The sequence below is a fragment of the Callithrix jacchus genome, chromosome 4 (assembly GCF_049354715.1).
Source record: "Callithrix jacchus isolate 240 chromosome 4, calJac240_pri, whole genome shotgun sequence".
In the NCBI taxonomy this organism is placed as follows: Eukaryota; Metazoa; Chordata; class Mammalia; order Primates; family Cebidae; genus Callithrix; species Callithrix jacchus.
This window is the reverse complement of record NC_133505.1, coordinates 140474651-140491503: the sequence shown is the minus strand read 5'-3', so window position 1 is coordinate 140491503 and position 16853 is coordinate 140474651. Positions and strand designations below refer to the sequence as shown.

Genomic DNA, 16853 nt, shown 5'->3' with positions numbered 1-16853 from the left:
ATAGCAAGAAAACAAATAATCTGATATTAAAATGGGCAAAAGAGTGGGGCATGGTGACTTGCATGTGTAATCCCAACAACCCAGGAGGCTGAGGGGAAAGGAACACTTGAGGCCAGGAGTTTGAGACCAGCCTGGGCAGCATAGTGAGACCCTGTGTCTAAAACCTAAAAAAAAAAAAAAAATAGCTTGGTATGGTGGCCAGCTACTCAGAGAGGTTGAGGCAGGAAGATCACTTGAGCCCACGAGTTCAAGGCTGCAACGAACTATGATCATGCCATTACATTCCAGCCTGGGTGACAGAGGGAGACCTCATCTTTTAAAGAAATAAATACGAGTCTGGCCAAGGTGGCCAACTGGGAGCATCTAATGTGTGCCTCTCTCATGGAGAGAAATAGAAGTTGTGAATAAATACAGCATTTTGAACTAAAACATCCAGGCATACACATTGGGATTTATCAAGAAAACAACCCATAGAAAATTAAGAAAAGCAAGGCAGATGACTGCTTACCCAGGAGCAACATGGAGCCAGGGGAGCCTCCCCTACCCAGGGAGGCAGTGAGTGAATGAGTGACTCTGGGACCCATGCTTCTCCCATGGATCTTTGTAACCCTCAGGTCAGTTGATCCCTTTGTGAATCAGTTCTACCAGGGCCTGCAGTCTGACATGAAGAGGTATGTGGAGTTTCAGCTGCTTAGGCACACTCAGAGCTCTGGGAACTTTAGATATCTGAGCTCCCCAGCAAAAGCGACTGCAACTGTGGCAAAGCAGGAGAATAGACCCCTTTAAATATCTCTAGGAAAGGGACTGAATCCAGGGAGCTGAGCAGCAATGGTCTTCAGGCCCCACTTCCACGGCACCTTACAGGATAAGACCCACTGGCTTGGAACTCCAGCCAGCCACCAGTAGCAGTGTTACATCTCCCTGAGATGGAGCTACCAGAGAAGGCCATCATCTTTGCTGTTTCTCAGCCTTAGCCATTGTTGGCTTTAGTAAAGGCGCTGTAGGAAAAGCAGCCAGATTGCTTTTTTTACATAGGTCACTGACTTTGCTTCTCCTCACTGGGCAGGACCTTCCAACTGGGGTCACCAGCCACCCCCACCAGTGTATTGCAACTGGCAGTGCTTCTGAGCCTCCCTGGGATGGCACTCCCACAGGGAAGGATGAGCTGCCATCTTTGCTGTTTCACAGGCTAAGCCATTGTTGCATTTGAGCTCTAAGGAGTCTGAGGTGACTAGGGACTGGAGAGGTCACCCAGCACAATGCAGCAGCTTTACAGAGGAGTGGCCAAACTGGTTTTTCATGAGGGTTCCAGATTCTGTTTCTCTTCACTGACTGGAGTCTTTTGACTGCGGTCTACAACCACCTCTACAGCTTTTTCGGGCTATCATCAACAGGTCTGTACCTTCCTGGGACAGAGTTTTCAGAGAAACGGGGAGGCTGCCATATTTGCTGTTTTGCAGCCTTCACTGTTAATACCTTTAGGTACTGGAAAATTTAAGGTGACAAGGGACTGAAGTGGACTCCCAGCATGCAGATTTTTTGTTACAGGGTCCCCTGATCTCATATCTCCTCACTGGGAGGGTCCTAAGTCTCCAGTCACACTCTGCTGGGGCTGCAGAGACAGTAGCAGCCCTATAATTTCCAGTGGGAGGGGGCGGGTTGCCATCTTTGCTGTTTCACAGCCCTTGCCCTTGTTGCCAGGCTCTGGAAAGTCCATAGGGACCAGGAGCTGGTCTGGATCTCCAGCACAGAGCATTCACATCATGGAAAAGGGGCCAACTATTCTCCATGCAGGGTTCTGGTTCTCACTTTTCCTCACTGGGTAGGGCCATCTTATCTGGGACTCCAGCACAACCACCCTGGCCCCACCTGATCTCTTTAATCAGAGGCAGCCTAGCAGGTAAAGGAACACCCACATGCAGAGATAAGAAGGAACCAACACAAGAACTCCAGCAACTCAAATGAACAGAGTGTCATATGTCCTCCAAAGAACTGCGCTAGTTCTCCAACAAAAGTTCTTAATGAGGCTGAGTTGGCTGAAATTACAGAAATAGAATTCAGAATATGGATAGAAATAATGATCATCGAGATTCAGGAGAATGGCTAAATCTAATCTAAGAAAACCAAGAATCACAAAAACAATACAGGAGCTGACAAATAAAAGAGCCAGTACAAAAAAGAACCTAACTGATCTGATAGAGCTGTAAAACACACTACAAGAATTTCATATGCAATCATAAGTATTAACAGCAGAACAGACTAAGCTAAGGAAAGAATTTTGGAACGTGAACACTGGCCCTCTGAAATAAGACAGTCAGTCAGACAAACATGAAAAAAATAAAAATAAAGGAATGAACAAAACCTCCAAAAAATACAGTAGTATGTAAAGAGGCCAAATTTAGGAACTATTGGCATTCCTGAAAGGAATGGGAAAAAAGTAAACAACTTGGAAAATATGTTTCATTATATCATCCATCAAAACCCCAACCTCACTTGAGAGGCCATCAGTCAAATTCAGGAAATACTGAGAACCCCTGCAAGATTCTACATAAGAAGATCATCCTCAAGACACATAATCATCATATTTTCTAAGGTTGAAATGAAAAAAAGAATGCTAAAGGCAGCTAGAAAGAAAGAGCAGGTCACCTACAAAGGGAACCCCATTAGGCTAACAGTGGACTTCTTGGCTGAAACCCTACAAGCCAGAAGAGATTGGGGACCTATATTCAACATTCTTAAAAAAATAATGAAATTCATTTTGATAATGAATTTCAACCCCAAAAATGAAATTCAACCAAGAATTTCATATCCATCTAAATTAAGCTTCCTCAATGAGGGAGAAATAAGATCCTTTTCAGATAAGCAAACTCTGAGGAAGTTTGTAGCCACCAGATGTGTCTTACAATAGATATGGAAAGAAGCACTAAATATGGAAAAGAAACATTGTTACCAGGAAATAGGAAAACATATGGAAGTACACAGACTAGTGGCCCTATAAATCAGCCATACAAACAAGCCGGCATGATAGTCAGCTAACAAGAAAATGACAGGTTCAAATCCACACATATTACTACTAATATTGAATGTAAACAGGCTAAATGCCTTATTTAAAAGGCATAGAGTGGCAAACTAGATAAAAAACCAGACTCCATGGTATGCTGTATTCAAGAGACCCATCTCACAAGTGGTGACACCCACAGGCTCAAAATAGAAGGATGGGCCAGGGACTGAGTCTCATGCCTGTAATCCCAGCACTTTTGGAGGCTGAGGCTGGTGGGTCATGAGGTCAGGAGTTTGAGACCAGCCTCACCAATATGGTGAAACCCCGTCTTTACTAAAAATACAAAAATTAACTGGACATGGCAGCACACACCTTTAATCCTAGCTACTCAGGAGTCTGAGGCAGGATAATCACCTGAACCTGGGAGGTGGAGGTTGCAGTGAGCCGAGATCATGCTACTGCCCTCCAGCCTGGGTGACAGAGCAAGACTCCATCTCAGAAAAAAAAAAGGGATGGAGAAAAATCTATCAAGCAAAATGGAAATTATAAAATAACAGGGGTTGCAGTCCTAATTTTAGTCAAAACAGACCTTAAGCTCACAAAGATTTAAGAAGACAAAGAAGGGTATTACTTAATGGTAAAGGGTTAAAATCAACAAGACCTAATTATCCTAAATATATATGCACCCAACACAAGAGCACCCAGATTCATAAGGCAAGTTCTTAAAGACCTAAAAAGAGATTTAGACTCCCGCACAGTAATAGTGGGAGACTTTAATACTTCACTGACAGTATTAGATAGATCATCAAGCAGAAAATTAGCCAAAATTCAGGACCTGAACTCAACATTGGACCACATGGATCTGATAAACCTCTGCAGAACTCTCCACCACTAGAACAACAGAATAGACATTCTTCTCATTGCCATATAGCACATACTCTAAAATTAACCACACAATCAGACATAAAGCAATCCTCAGCATATGCAAAAGAATTGAAATCACACCAAACACTCTCCTGAGCCACAGTGTAATAAAAATAGAAATCAAGACTAAAAAAATTGCTTTAAACCATACAATTACATGGGAATTAAACTACCTGCTCCTGAATGACTTTTGGGTAAATAATAAAATTAAGACAAAAATCAAGAAGTTCTTTAAAACTAGTTAGAACAAAAAAACAGCATACCAGAATTTCTAGGACATACCTAAGGTAGTGTTAAGGAGGAAATTTCTAGCACTAAATGCCCACATCAAAAAGTTAGAAATACCTCAAATTAGCAACATAAAATCACAACTAAAAGGACTAGAGAAACAAGAGAAAACCAACACCAAGGCTAGCAAAAGACAAAAAATAACCAAAATCAGAGCTGAACTGAAGAAGATCAAGACACAAAAACTGAGAGAGATCAAAGGTGGCTGAATAGGAACAGCTCTGGTGTACAGTTCCCAGTGAGAACAATGCAGAGGGTGAGTGATCACCACATTTTCAAACAAATTATTACTGCCCACAGACCAGGAGATTCCCAGGCTGAAAAGCACCATGGGTTTCCAGCATGGCTGTTTCAGCCAGTGCTGCAGGTCTTTGCACAAAAACTCACACAAATCTGGGCGCTGTTTCAACTGGCGCCTGGAATGCCTGGGAGACAGAGCCGCCCACTGAACTGAAAAAAAGGGGGCTGAAACAGGGAGCCAGGTGATCTGGCTCAGCAGGTCCCACTGCCACAAAGACCAGCAATCTGAAACACTCTGGATTGAGAGTTTCACAGCAAGCACAGCTGAATCTGAGATGGGGATCCAGCTCAGGTGGGAAAAGAGTGTCAGCCAGTACTGAGGCAGTCCACCACTACTGAGGCAGTCCACCATTACCGAGGCAGTCAGCCATTACCAAGGCAGTCCACCATTACCAAGGAAGTCTGCCATTACTGAGGCAATCCACCTTTACTGAGACAATCCACCATAACTGAGGCAGTCAGCCATTATTGAGGCAGACTCCCATTACTGAGGCAGACTGCCATTACCAAAGCAGTTCTAACTGTACCTCTGTAAACAAAACCTCAAGAATGTTCACATAGCAGCTGGACAGAGCTCACAGCAGATCAGCAATTCCTCTGCTGACAGACCGTGACTAGACTACCTCCTGGCTAGGCAGGGCATCTTTGATAAAAGGCAGTGGCACATTAGGAACTTATAAACAAAGCCCAATCTTCCCAGGACAGAGCACCTGGGAAAAAAAAGGTGGTTATGAATTCTGCAGCAGCAGGCTTAAACATACCTGCCTAGCAGCTCTGAACAGAACAGTGGAGCTCACAGCTCAGCACTTGAGCTACTATATGGGACAGACTGTCTCCTCAAGCAGCTCCCTGACCCCTGTATATCCAAAGAGACACCTCATAAAAGAGAGCTCAGGCTGACATCTGCCGAGTACCCTTCTGAGGTGAAGATAACAGAAGAAGAAACCAGCAGCAACTCTTACTGTTCTGTAGCTGCTGCAGGTGATCCCCAGGCAAGCAGGATCTGGAGTGGACCTCCAATAGTCCTACAGCAGATGGGCCTGACTGAGAAGGAAAACTAAAAAACAGAAAGAAATAACTTAACATCAACAAAAAGGACATCCACTCAGAGACTGCATCTGAAAGTCACCAACTACACAGATGACGGTTAGATAAACCCATGAAGATGGGAAGAAACCAGTGCAATAAGGATGAAAACACCAAAAACCAGAATGCCTCTCCTCCTCCAAGGGAGTACAAATCCTCACCAGCAAGGGAACAAAGCTGGATGGAGAATGAGTCTGATAAATCGACAGAAACAGGCTTCAGAAGGTGGGTACTAAAAAACTTCTCTGAGCTAAAAGAACATGTTCTAACCCAATGTAAAGAAACTGAGAACATTGAAAAAATGTTAGATGAAATAATAACAAGAATAAACAGCTTAGAGAAGAATATAAATGATTTCATGGAGCTGAAAAACACAATACAAGAACTTCATGAAGCATACACAAGTGTCAATAACCAAATCAACCAAGCAGAAAAAAGATATCAGAGATTGAAGATCAACTCAATTAAATAAAGTGAGAAGGCAAGATTAGAGAAAAAAGAGTGAAAAGAAATGAATGAAGCCTCCAAGAAATATGGGATTATGTGAAAAGACCAAATCCACGTTTGATAGGTCTACCTCAATGTGACGGAGAGAATGAATTCAGGCTGGAAAACATTCTTCAGAATATTATCCAGGAGAACTTCCCCAACCTAGCAAGGCAGGCCAATATTCAAGTCCAGGAAACACAGAGAACACTGCAAACATATTTCTCAAGAAGAGCAACTCCAAGGCACATAATCATCAGATTCACCAGGGTTGAATGAAGAAAAAAATGCTAAGGGCAGCTAAAGAGAAAGGCTGGGTTACCCACAAAGGGAAGCTCATCAGACTCACAGCAGATGTCTCCGCAGAAACCCTACAAGCCAGAAGAGAGTGGGGGTTAATATTCAACATCCTTAAAGAAAAGAACTTTCAACCCAGAATTTCATATCCAGCCAAACTAAGCTTCATAAGCAAAGGAGCAATAAAATCCTTTATGAACAAGCAATTGCTCAGAGATTTCATCACCACCAGGCCTGCCTGCCAAGAGCTCCTGAAAGAAGCACTAAACATAAAAAGGAATAGCCAGTACCAGTCACTTCAAAAATGTGCCAGATGGTAAAGACCATTAATATAATGAAGAAACTGCATCAACTAATGGGCAAAACAACCAGCTAGCATCAAAATGGCAGGATCAAATTTATACATAATAATATTAACCTTAAGTGTAAATGGGCTAAATGCCCCAATCGAAAGACACAGACTGGCAAATTGAATAAGAAGTCAAAACCCCTTGGTGTGCTGTATCCAGGCAACCTATCTCATGTACAAGGACACATATAGGCTCAAAATAAAGGGCTGGAGGAAAATTTACCAAGCAAATGGAGAGCCAAAAAAAACAAAAAGCAGGAGTTGCAATCCTAGTCTCTGATAAAAGAGACTTTAAATCAGCAAAGATCAAAAGAGACAAAGAAGGACATTACATAATGGTAAAAGGATCAATGCAACAAGAGCTAACTATCCTAAATATATACACTATCCTAAATATATCCTAAAATATATATCCTAAATATATAAATAAATATATACACTCAATACAGGAGCACCCAGATACATAAAGCAAGTTCTTAATAACCTACAGAGAGACTCAGACTCCCACACAATAATAGTGGGAGACTTTAACACTCCACTATCAATATCAGACAGATCGACAAGACAGAAAATTAACAAGGATATTCAGGACTTGAACTCAGATCTGTTCCAAGCAAACCTAACAGACATATACAGAGCTCTCCACCCCAAATCCACAGAATATACATTTCTTCTCAGCACCACATCACACGTACTCTAAATCTGACCGCATAATTGGAAGTAAATCACCTCCTCAGCAAATGCAAAAGAACAGAAATTATAACAGACAGTCTCTCAGACCACAGTGCAATGAAATTAGAACTCAGGATTAAGAAACTAACTCAGAACCACACAACTTCATGAAAACTGAACAACTGGCTCTTGAATGTTGACTGGATAAACAATGAAATGAAGACAGAAATAAAGATGTTCTTTGAAACCAATGAGAATGAATACACAATGTACCAGAATCTCTGGGACACATTTAAAGTAGTGTCTAGAGGGAAATTTATAGCAATAAATGCCCACATGAGATGTGAGGAAAGATCTAAAATGGACACCCTATCACCAAAATTGAAAAAGCTAGAGGAGCAAGATCAAAAAAACTAAAAAACTAGCAGAAGACAAGAAATAACTAAGATCAGAGCAGAACTGAAGGAGATAGAGACACAAAAAACCTTTCAAAAATCAATAAATCCAGGAGCTGGTTTTTGGAAAAGATCAACAAAATAGACAGACTGCTAGCCAGATTAATAAAAAAGAAAAGAGAGGAAAATCAAATAGATGCAATAAAAAATGATAAACAAGATATTACCACTGATTCCACAGAAATACAAACTACCATCAGAGATTATTAAAAACAACTCTATGCACATAAACCAGTAAACCTGGAAGAAATGGATAAATTTCTGGCCAACTAGCACCCTCCCAAGCCTAAACCAGGAAGAAGTTGAAACCCTGAATAGATCAATAACAAGGGCTGAAGTTGAACCAGCAATTAAGAGCCTACCACACAAAAAAAGCCCAGGTCCAGATGGGTTCACAGTCTAATTCTACCAGACATACAAAGAGGAGCTGGCCCCACTGTTTCTGAAACTATTCCAAACAATACAAAAAGAGGGAATCCATCCCAAATCATTTTATGAGACCAACATCATCCTGATACCAAAACCCAACAGAGACTCAACAAAAAAAAAAAAAAAAAAAAAAAAAAAAGGAAAATTTCAGGCCAATATCCATGATGAATATAGATGCAAAAATCTTCAATAAAATGCTGGCAAACTGATTGCAGCAGCACATCAAAAAGCTTATCCATCACGATCAAGTAGGCTTTATCCCAGGGATGCAAGGATGCTTCAACATATGCAAGTCTATAAATGTAATCCACCACATAAACAGAACCAAAGACAAAAACCACATGATTATCTCAATAGATCCAGAGAAGGCCTTGAACAAATTCAACAGCCATAAGGGCTAAAAACTCTCAATAAACGAGGTAATGATGGGACATATCTCAAAATAGTAAAAGCTATTTATGACAAACCCACAGCCAATATCATACTGAATGGACAAAAACTAGAAGCATTTCCTTTGAAATCTGGCACTAGACAAGGATGCCCTCTCTCACCACTCCTATTCATAGTATTGGAAGTTCTAGCCAGAGCAAACAGGCAAGGAAAAGAAAAAAAGGGTATTCAATTGGGAAAGGAGGAAGTTAAATTGTCTCTATTTGCAGAAGACATGATTATATATTTAGCTATCATCTCAGCCCAAAATCTCCTTAAACTGATAAACAACTTCAGCAAAGTCTCAGGATACAAAATCAATGTGCAGATATCACAAGCATTCCTATACACCAATAACAGACTAAAAGAGAGCCAAATCAAGAGCGAACTCCCATTCACAATTGCTACAAAGAGAATAAAATACCTAGGAATACAACTAACAAAGGATGTAAAGGACATCTTCAAGGAGAACTATGAACCACTGCTTAATGAAATAAGAGAGGACACAATCAATGAAATAAGAGAGGACACAAACAGATGAAGGAACATTCCATGCTCATGGTTAGGAAGAATCAATATCATGAAAATGGCCATACTGCCCAAAGTAATTTATAGATTCAACACTATCTTCATCAAGCTACTTATGACCCTCTTCACAGAACTGGAATAAATCACCTTAAACTTCATATGGAACCAAAAGAGAGCCCACATAGTCAAGACAATCCTAAGGAAAAGAACAAAGCTGAAGGCATCACGCTATCTGACTTCAAACTATACTGCAAGGCTACAGTAATCAAAACAGCATGGTACTGGTACCAAAACAGAGATATAGACCAATGGAACATTGTAGATGTGTGGCAAGGCCTCGGAGGCAATGCCACACATTTACAACCATCTGATCTTTGACAAACCTGACAAAAACAAGCAATGAGGAAAGGATTCCCTGTTTAATAAATAATGTTGGGAAAACTGGCTAGCCATGTGCAGAAAACAGAAACTGGACCCCTTCTTGACACCTTACTAAATTAACTGCAGATGTATTAAAGACATAAATATAAGACCTAACATCATAAAAACCCTAGAAGAAAACCTAAGCAAAACCATTCAGGGCATAGGCATAGGCAAGGACTTCATGACTAAAACACCAAAAGCATTGGCAAGAAAAGCCAAAATAGACAAATGAGATCTAATTAAATTCCAGAGCTTCTACAGCAAAAGAAATAATTAGAGTGAACTGGCAACCAACAGAATGGAAAAAATTTTTTGCAACCTACCCATCTGATAAAGGGCTAATATCCAGAATCTACAAATAACTGAAACAAATTTACAAGAAAAAAACAAACCCATTCAAAAGTGGGCGAAGGACATGAACAAACACTTTTTAAAAGAAGATATATATGAGGCCAAAAAACATAGGAAGAAATGCTCATTAGAGGAATGCAAATCAAAACCACATTGATATAGCATCTCACGCCAGTTAGAATGGCTAGCACTGAAATATCTGAAAACAACAGATGCTGGAGAGGATGTGGAGAAACAGGAACACTTTTACACCCTTAGTGGGAGTGTAGATTAGTTCAATCATTGTGGAAGACAGTGTGGGGATTCCTCAAGGACCTAGAAATAGAAATTCCATTTGACTCAGCAATCCCATTACTTGGTATATATCCAAAGGATTATAAATCATTCTATTATAAAGACACATGCACACGTATGTACATTGTGGTACTGTTTACAATAGCAAAGACCTGGAACTAACCCAAATGACCATCAATGATAGGCATTTCTTACAGAAAGTAGAAGCTGGAAAAGTAGCTATTAAAGAATTTCATTTACATAGCACTAACCTAATACATCTGAGAGCCATTGTGGAATCAGCAAAAAACCTGGAAGAAGTTGTTGGTGTGTCTTTGGTTACATAGATACCTTGGGAGAAAAGCAGTCCCTTGTGGTAGATGTAGTTAGCAAATGGTAGGTAGCAAATGGTGGTCCTACTTGGGTGGAAGTTATTGGCTGGAAGGCTGAAGCTCTTCATAACATCTGGCTGGGCAGGGACCAATATAGTGACAAAAGCATCATTGAGCAGGCTGAAGACTTCCCCCAGGCCAGTCACCAGCAGCCAGTGCAATATAGCAAACATCATATTATCTTTGCATTTTACAATGGTGTCTCCAGCTCCATGGCAGAGAAGCTGAAAGAAATGGGCATATCTGTGAGAGGAGTCATAGTAGCAGTCAACTCTCTGTTAGATCACCCTGAAGAGCTCCAACTGAGTGAGAGTGAATCAGACGATGAGGGCCCTGAGCTTTTGCCGGTGACCAGAGTAGACTGAGAAAATATACTAGCAAGTGTTGCATTTGCAACAGACATTAAGATCGATGTGTGCAAAAGAGTAAATCTGGACATTACTCCTTTAATCACATATGTATCTGCCCTCAGCTATGGATGCTGCTACTTCATTTTCAAAGAAAAAGTGCTCACAAAACAAGCAGAGCAAAACAGGAAAGAGTAGGTTCTACCTCAGCTGGAGGACTTTATGAAGGACAAGGAGTTGTTTGCTTGTGAATCTGCTGTCAAGGACTTTCAGTCTATTTTAGATACCTTAGGAGGACCTGGGGAGAGACAGAGAGGGCCACTATGTTAATTAAGTGAATTAATGTAGTACCAGACCAGCCTTCTGAGCTTGCCTTGAGACTAGTGGCCAGTTCAAAAATTAATAGCTGCGCATTAACATATTTTGGGACAGGAGACACCCTAAAAGCCATCACAATGACTGCTAATAGTGGTTTTGTCAGAGCTAATAGTGGTTTTGTCAGAGCTGCAAACAAGTAGGATGTCAAATTTAGTGTGTTTACCCATCAGCCCAGAGCACTTACTGAGAGTAAAACAGCTCTAGCCACCCCCTTACCAAAAGACTACACAACTGACAGTGAACACCAAAGATTCCCTTTAAATATTGTCATGGAAGTAAGTTATTTATACCAAAGGCTGGCCTTCCCATCTAAACTGAAGGGGAGAAAAGGTTTATAGTAAAAGTAAAACTTAGAACTCTTAAGCCAGTAGAGTTTCTTTCAGTCTTATCTAAAGTATGTAACTCCCCAAAGTAGAAAAAGCACAAGAGACAAGCTTATCTATCAAACTGTCTACATTAGTGCAAGTAAGAATAGAAACATGTCTATATAAAGCTTTCAGCTGTATTGTAATACTTTGATTGATTCAGTAGGGCTATGACTCCCCTACTGGTAACCACATTTCATCATGGAGTATGGCTACATTGCATCTTGCATTAAATATCTAGAGAAAACTTAAAAAAAAAAAAGAAAAAAGAAAAACAAGAAAACAAGGAAAATGTGGCACATATACACCATGGAATACTATGAAGCCATAAAAAATGATGAGTTAATGTTTTCTGTAGGGACATTGATGAATCTGAAAACCACCATTCTCAGCAAACTGACACAAGAACAGAAAATCAAACACTGCATGTTCTCACTCATAGGTGGGTGTTGAACAATGAGAACACATGGACACAGGGAGGGAAACATCGCACACCGGGGTCAGTTAGGGGGGCTAGGGGAGGGATGTGGGGGGTAGAAAGGTTGGGGAGGGATAACATGGGAAGAAATCCCAGATATAGGTGATCAGGGGATGAAGGCAGCAAACCACATGGCCATGTATGTACCTATGCAACCAACAATCCTGCATGATCTGCACATGTGCCCCAGAACCTAAAATACAATTAAAAAAAAATATATATATATGACACAAAAACCATTAAAAAGATCAATGAATCCAGAAGTTGTATTTTTAAAAAAATAAGATAGATTGTTAGCTCAACTAATAAAGGAGACTAGAGAGAAGATCCAAATAAGCACAATTATAAATAACAAAGGGGATGTTACTATTGACCCCAAAGAAATACAAACAACCACTAGAGACTACTATGAATACTTCTATGCAAAAATCTAGAAAACCTTGAAAAGATTGATAAATTCCTGGACACATACACCCTCCTACAACTGAACCAGGAGGAAATTGATTCCTTGAACAGATCAATAATGGAGCTTTGAAATTGAATCAGCAATAGTCTTCCAACTACAAAAAGTCCAGGACCAGATGGATTTACAGCCAAATTCTACCATATGTGCAAAGAAGAGCTGGTATCATTTCTAGTGAAACTATTCCAAAAACTTGAGGAAAGGGGACTCCTCCCCAACTCATTCTATGAGGCCAGCATCATCCTGAAACCACAACCTGGCAGAGACACAACAAACAAACTTTAGGTGAATATCCTTAATGAAGATTGATGGAAAAATCTTCAACAAAATACTAGCAAACTGGGTTCAGCAACACATTGAAAAGAGTAATCCACCCTGATCAAGTAAGTTTTATCCCTGGGATGCAAGGTTGGTTCAACATACACAAATCAATCAACGTGATTCATCACATAAACAGAACTAAAGACAAAAATCACATGATCATCTCAATAGATGGAGAAAAGGCTTTTGATAAAATTCAACATCCCTTCATGTTAAAAACTCAATAAACTAGGTATGGAAGGAACATACTTCAAAATAATTAGAGCCATCTATGACAAACCCACAGTCAACATCATATTGAATTGACAAAAGTTGGAGGTATTCCTTTTGAACACCAGAACACAACAAAAACACCCTCTCTCACTACTCCTATTAACATAGTATTGGAAGTCTTGGCTAAAGCAATTAGGCAAGAGAAGAAAATAAAGGGCAACCAAGTAGGGAGAGAGGAAGTCAAACTATCCCTACTTGCAGATAACATGATTCCATATCTAGAAAACCCTATAGTCTCAGCCAAAAAGCTCCCTCAGTTGATCAACAACTTAAGCAAAGTTTCAGGATACAAAATTGACAAACAAAATTAAAGCATTCCTATACACCAACAACAGCCAAGCCAAGTGCCACATTAGAAACACAATTCCATTCACCACTGCCCCCAAAATAATAAAATACCTAGTAATACAGTTAACCAGGGAGATGAAATATCTCTACAATGAGAATTATAAATCACTGCTCAAAGAAATTACACAACAAAGAGATTACACAAACAAATGAAAAAACATTCCTTGCCAATGGATAGGCAAGAATCAATTTCATTAAAATGACCATACTACCCAAAGCAATATACAGATTAAATGTTATTCCTATCAAACTAGCAATGACATTCTTCACAGAACTAGGAAAAACTTTAAAAATTCCTATGGAACCAAAAAAGAGCCCAAATAGCCAAGGCAATTCTAAGCAAAAAGAACAAAGCTGGAGGCATCACATTACCTTACCTGACTTCAAACTATACTACAGAGCTACAGTAACATAAACAGCTCTCTGGTACATGCCAATGGGCCAGAGTAGAGAGCCCAGAAATAAGGCCACAAACCTACAACCATCTTTGACAAAGCTGACAATAACAAGCAAGGGAGAAAGGACTCCCTATTTAATAAATGGTGCTGGGATAACTGGCTAGCCATATGCAGAAGATTGAAACTGGACTCCTTCCTTACACCATATAAAAAAAAAACCCAAGATGGATTAAATACTTATGTAAAACTCCAAACTATAACAGCCCTGAAATACAATATAGGCAATACCATTCTGGATATAGGAACTGGCAAAGATTTCATGATGAAGATGCCAAAAGCAATTGCAACAAAAGCAAAAATTGACAAATGAGATCTAATTAAATTAAAGAGCTTCTGCACAGCAAAATAAACTATTAACAGAGTAAACAGACAACTGACAGAAAGGCAGAAAAATATTTGTAAACTATGCATCTGTCAAATATTTGAAAAACCACATGAGCAGTGAGACAAGGCTGAGACATGGTCAAGAACAATAGTTGGCATTTCTTGTTGGTGGTTGATTTCAGATACTGAAACTGTTTCAGTACAGCTTGCTTCAGTATCAGAAATTATTGTTTAACCAAGTGGCTCAGCATTTCCCAGGCAGCTTCTTGGCTATCTTAGCATTTGGTGTTAAGTGGGCCACTTTTTGGGGACTTGAGGTTTTCCACTGACACCGTAACACTTGAGAGACTTCTGCAAATTTACATGAGGAAACATTAGAGCACCCTAGAGAAAGAAAAACTCTTGGACATACACTAAAGAGGTTGAACAATAGACAGGCTGAGAGAGCCAACTGGAAGCTGCTGGCACTTCTTTAAAGCAAGCTAGAAGTGTTTAGGTATTGTAGGTAGTGAGAGGAGGGAAAGAACATACATTTGAAATAAAAAGATAAAAGAATAAAAATTTATAATTACAAGGGTTAGGGAATAAGTTGCTTATATACAATTCTTCAAGTTGTGAGACAAAAATACATTTTGCAATAAAATAATATCTATGCTTAACTTTTTCATAAAATCATATTTGTATCAAGAAAGTCTCATTTAGTTGAAAAGAAGTTATGGAGAACTCTATTTGGAACAAAAGACAACTAGGCATCACCATCCACTGGTTGTAACATGTCTTGAGAAAGTAAACCTAGGAATAGTGTATCTCAACTGGAAATATACATACATGCCCCTTTTTGTCAAAGTAATATATCCTGTGCCCGTGGCTTGCTACATAAATTGATGACTATAAAAGAAAAATGCTAGGCTCCTTATTCAAAATGCAGGAAAAAAGCATTTTCATTTTTTTCTGTTGTCTCTACTGACCTGTTATGGTGTTCTTTGTTATTTAGCATCAAACTTCTGGACCCTCGCTGATATCCAAGGGTCATATACCATGACTTGGTGTGTGGGCTGGATGCTATTGCTTCCTACACCTGTGCTATAACCCCACCTGGGGCAAGGGTAGCAGCATCACTGGGCAGGGGCAGGTGCAGGCAGGTGCAGGCAGCTGCAACCCCTACTGGAGAGGTAGTGAAGTGGTGAGAAGCATGTGCTTCTGAGAGGAAGCTCAGAGCCCCTGCTCATGCTCCACAATCCCATCTAACTTCACTTACACAACACAAATCCAAAGATAAAAATAAAAACATCCAAACTGCTGAGTACTGAGCCTCAAGTGCAGGATGGGGATGGAAAGGACCCCTTCTGAGAACTCCTGATCAGACCCTCATTAAGCTGGCCCTGCTCCCATGCCATCAAAACTTCTGATATATTCTCCTTAGTTAAGGCAAAATCACTTTGTCATAGGCTAGTGTTTTTTTGTTATTGCATTTTAGGTTTTGGGGTACATGTGCAGAACATGCAAGATAGTTGCATAGGTACACACGTGGCAGTGTGATTTGCTGCCTTCCTCCCCTTCACCCACACCTGGCATTTCTCCCCATGCTATCCCTTCTCAACTCCCTCCTCCCCGCTGTCCCTCCCCTATTCCCCCCAATAGTCCCCAGTGTGTTGTGCTCCCCTCCCTGTGTCCATGTGTTCTCATAGTTCATCACCCACCTATGAGTGAGAACATGCGGTATTTCATTTTCTGTTCTTGTGTCAGTTTGCTGAGAATGATGTTCTCCAGATTCATCCATGTCCCTACAAAGGACACAAACTCATTGTTTTGATTGCTGCATAATATTCCATGGTGTATATGTGCCATATTTTTCCAGTCCAGTCTATCATCGATGGGCATTTGGGTTGGTTCCAGGTCTTTGCTATTGTAAACAGTGCTGCAATGAACATTCGTGTGCATGTGTCCTTATAGTAGAACGATTTATAGTCCTTTGGATATATACCCAGTAATGGGATTGCGGGGTCAAATGGAATTTCTATTTCTAGGTCCTTGAGAAATTACCACACTGTCTTCCACAATGGTTGAACTAATTTACACTCCCACCAACAGTGTAAAAGTGTTCCTATTTCTCCACATCCTCTCCAGCAACTATTGTCTCCAGATTTTTTAATGATTGCCATTCTAACTGGCGTGAGATGGTATCTCAATGTGGTTTTGATTTGCATTTCTCTAATGACCAGTGATGATGAGCATTTTTTCATATGTTTGTTGGCCTCATGTATGTCTTCTTTTGTAGAGTGTCTGTTCATATCCTTTGCCCATTTTTGAATGGGCTTGTTTGTTTTTTTTCTTGTAAATCTGTTTGAGTTCTTTGTAAATTCTGGATATCAGCCCTTTGTCAGATGGGTAAACTGCAAAATTTTTTTCCCATTC

The 16853-nt window shown here is 40.1% G+C and overlaps 1 pseudogene; it reads left to right on the top strand.

Moving 5' to 3' along the window:
* Positions 1-582: 582 nt before the first annotated feature.
* Positions 583-16853, top strand: part of LOC100400503 (UPF0415 protein C7orf25-like) — a 162904-nt pseudogene continuing 146633 nt past the window's right edge.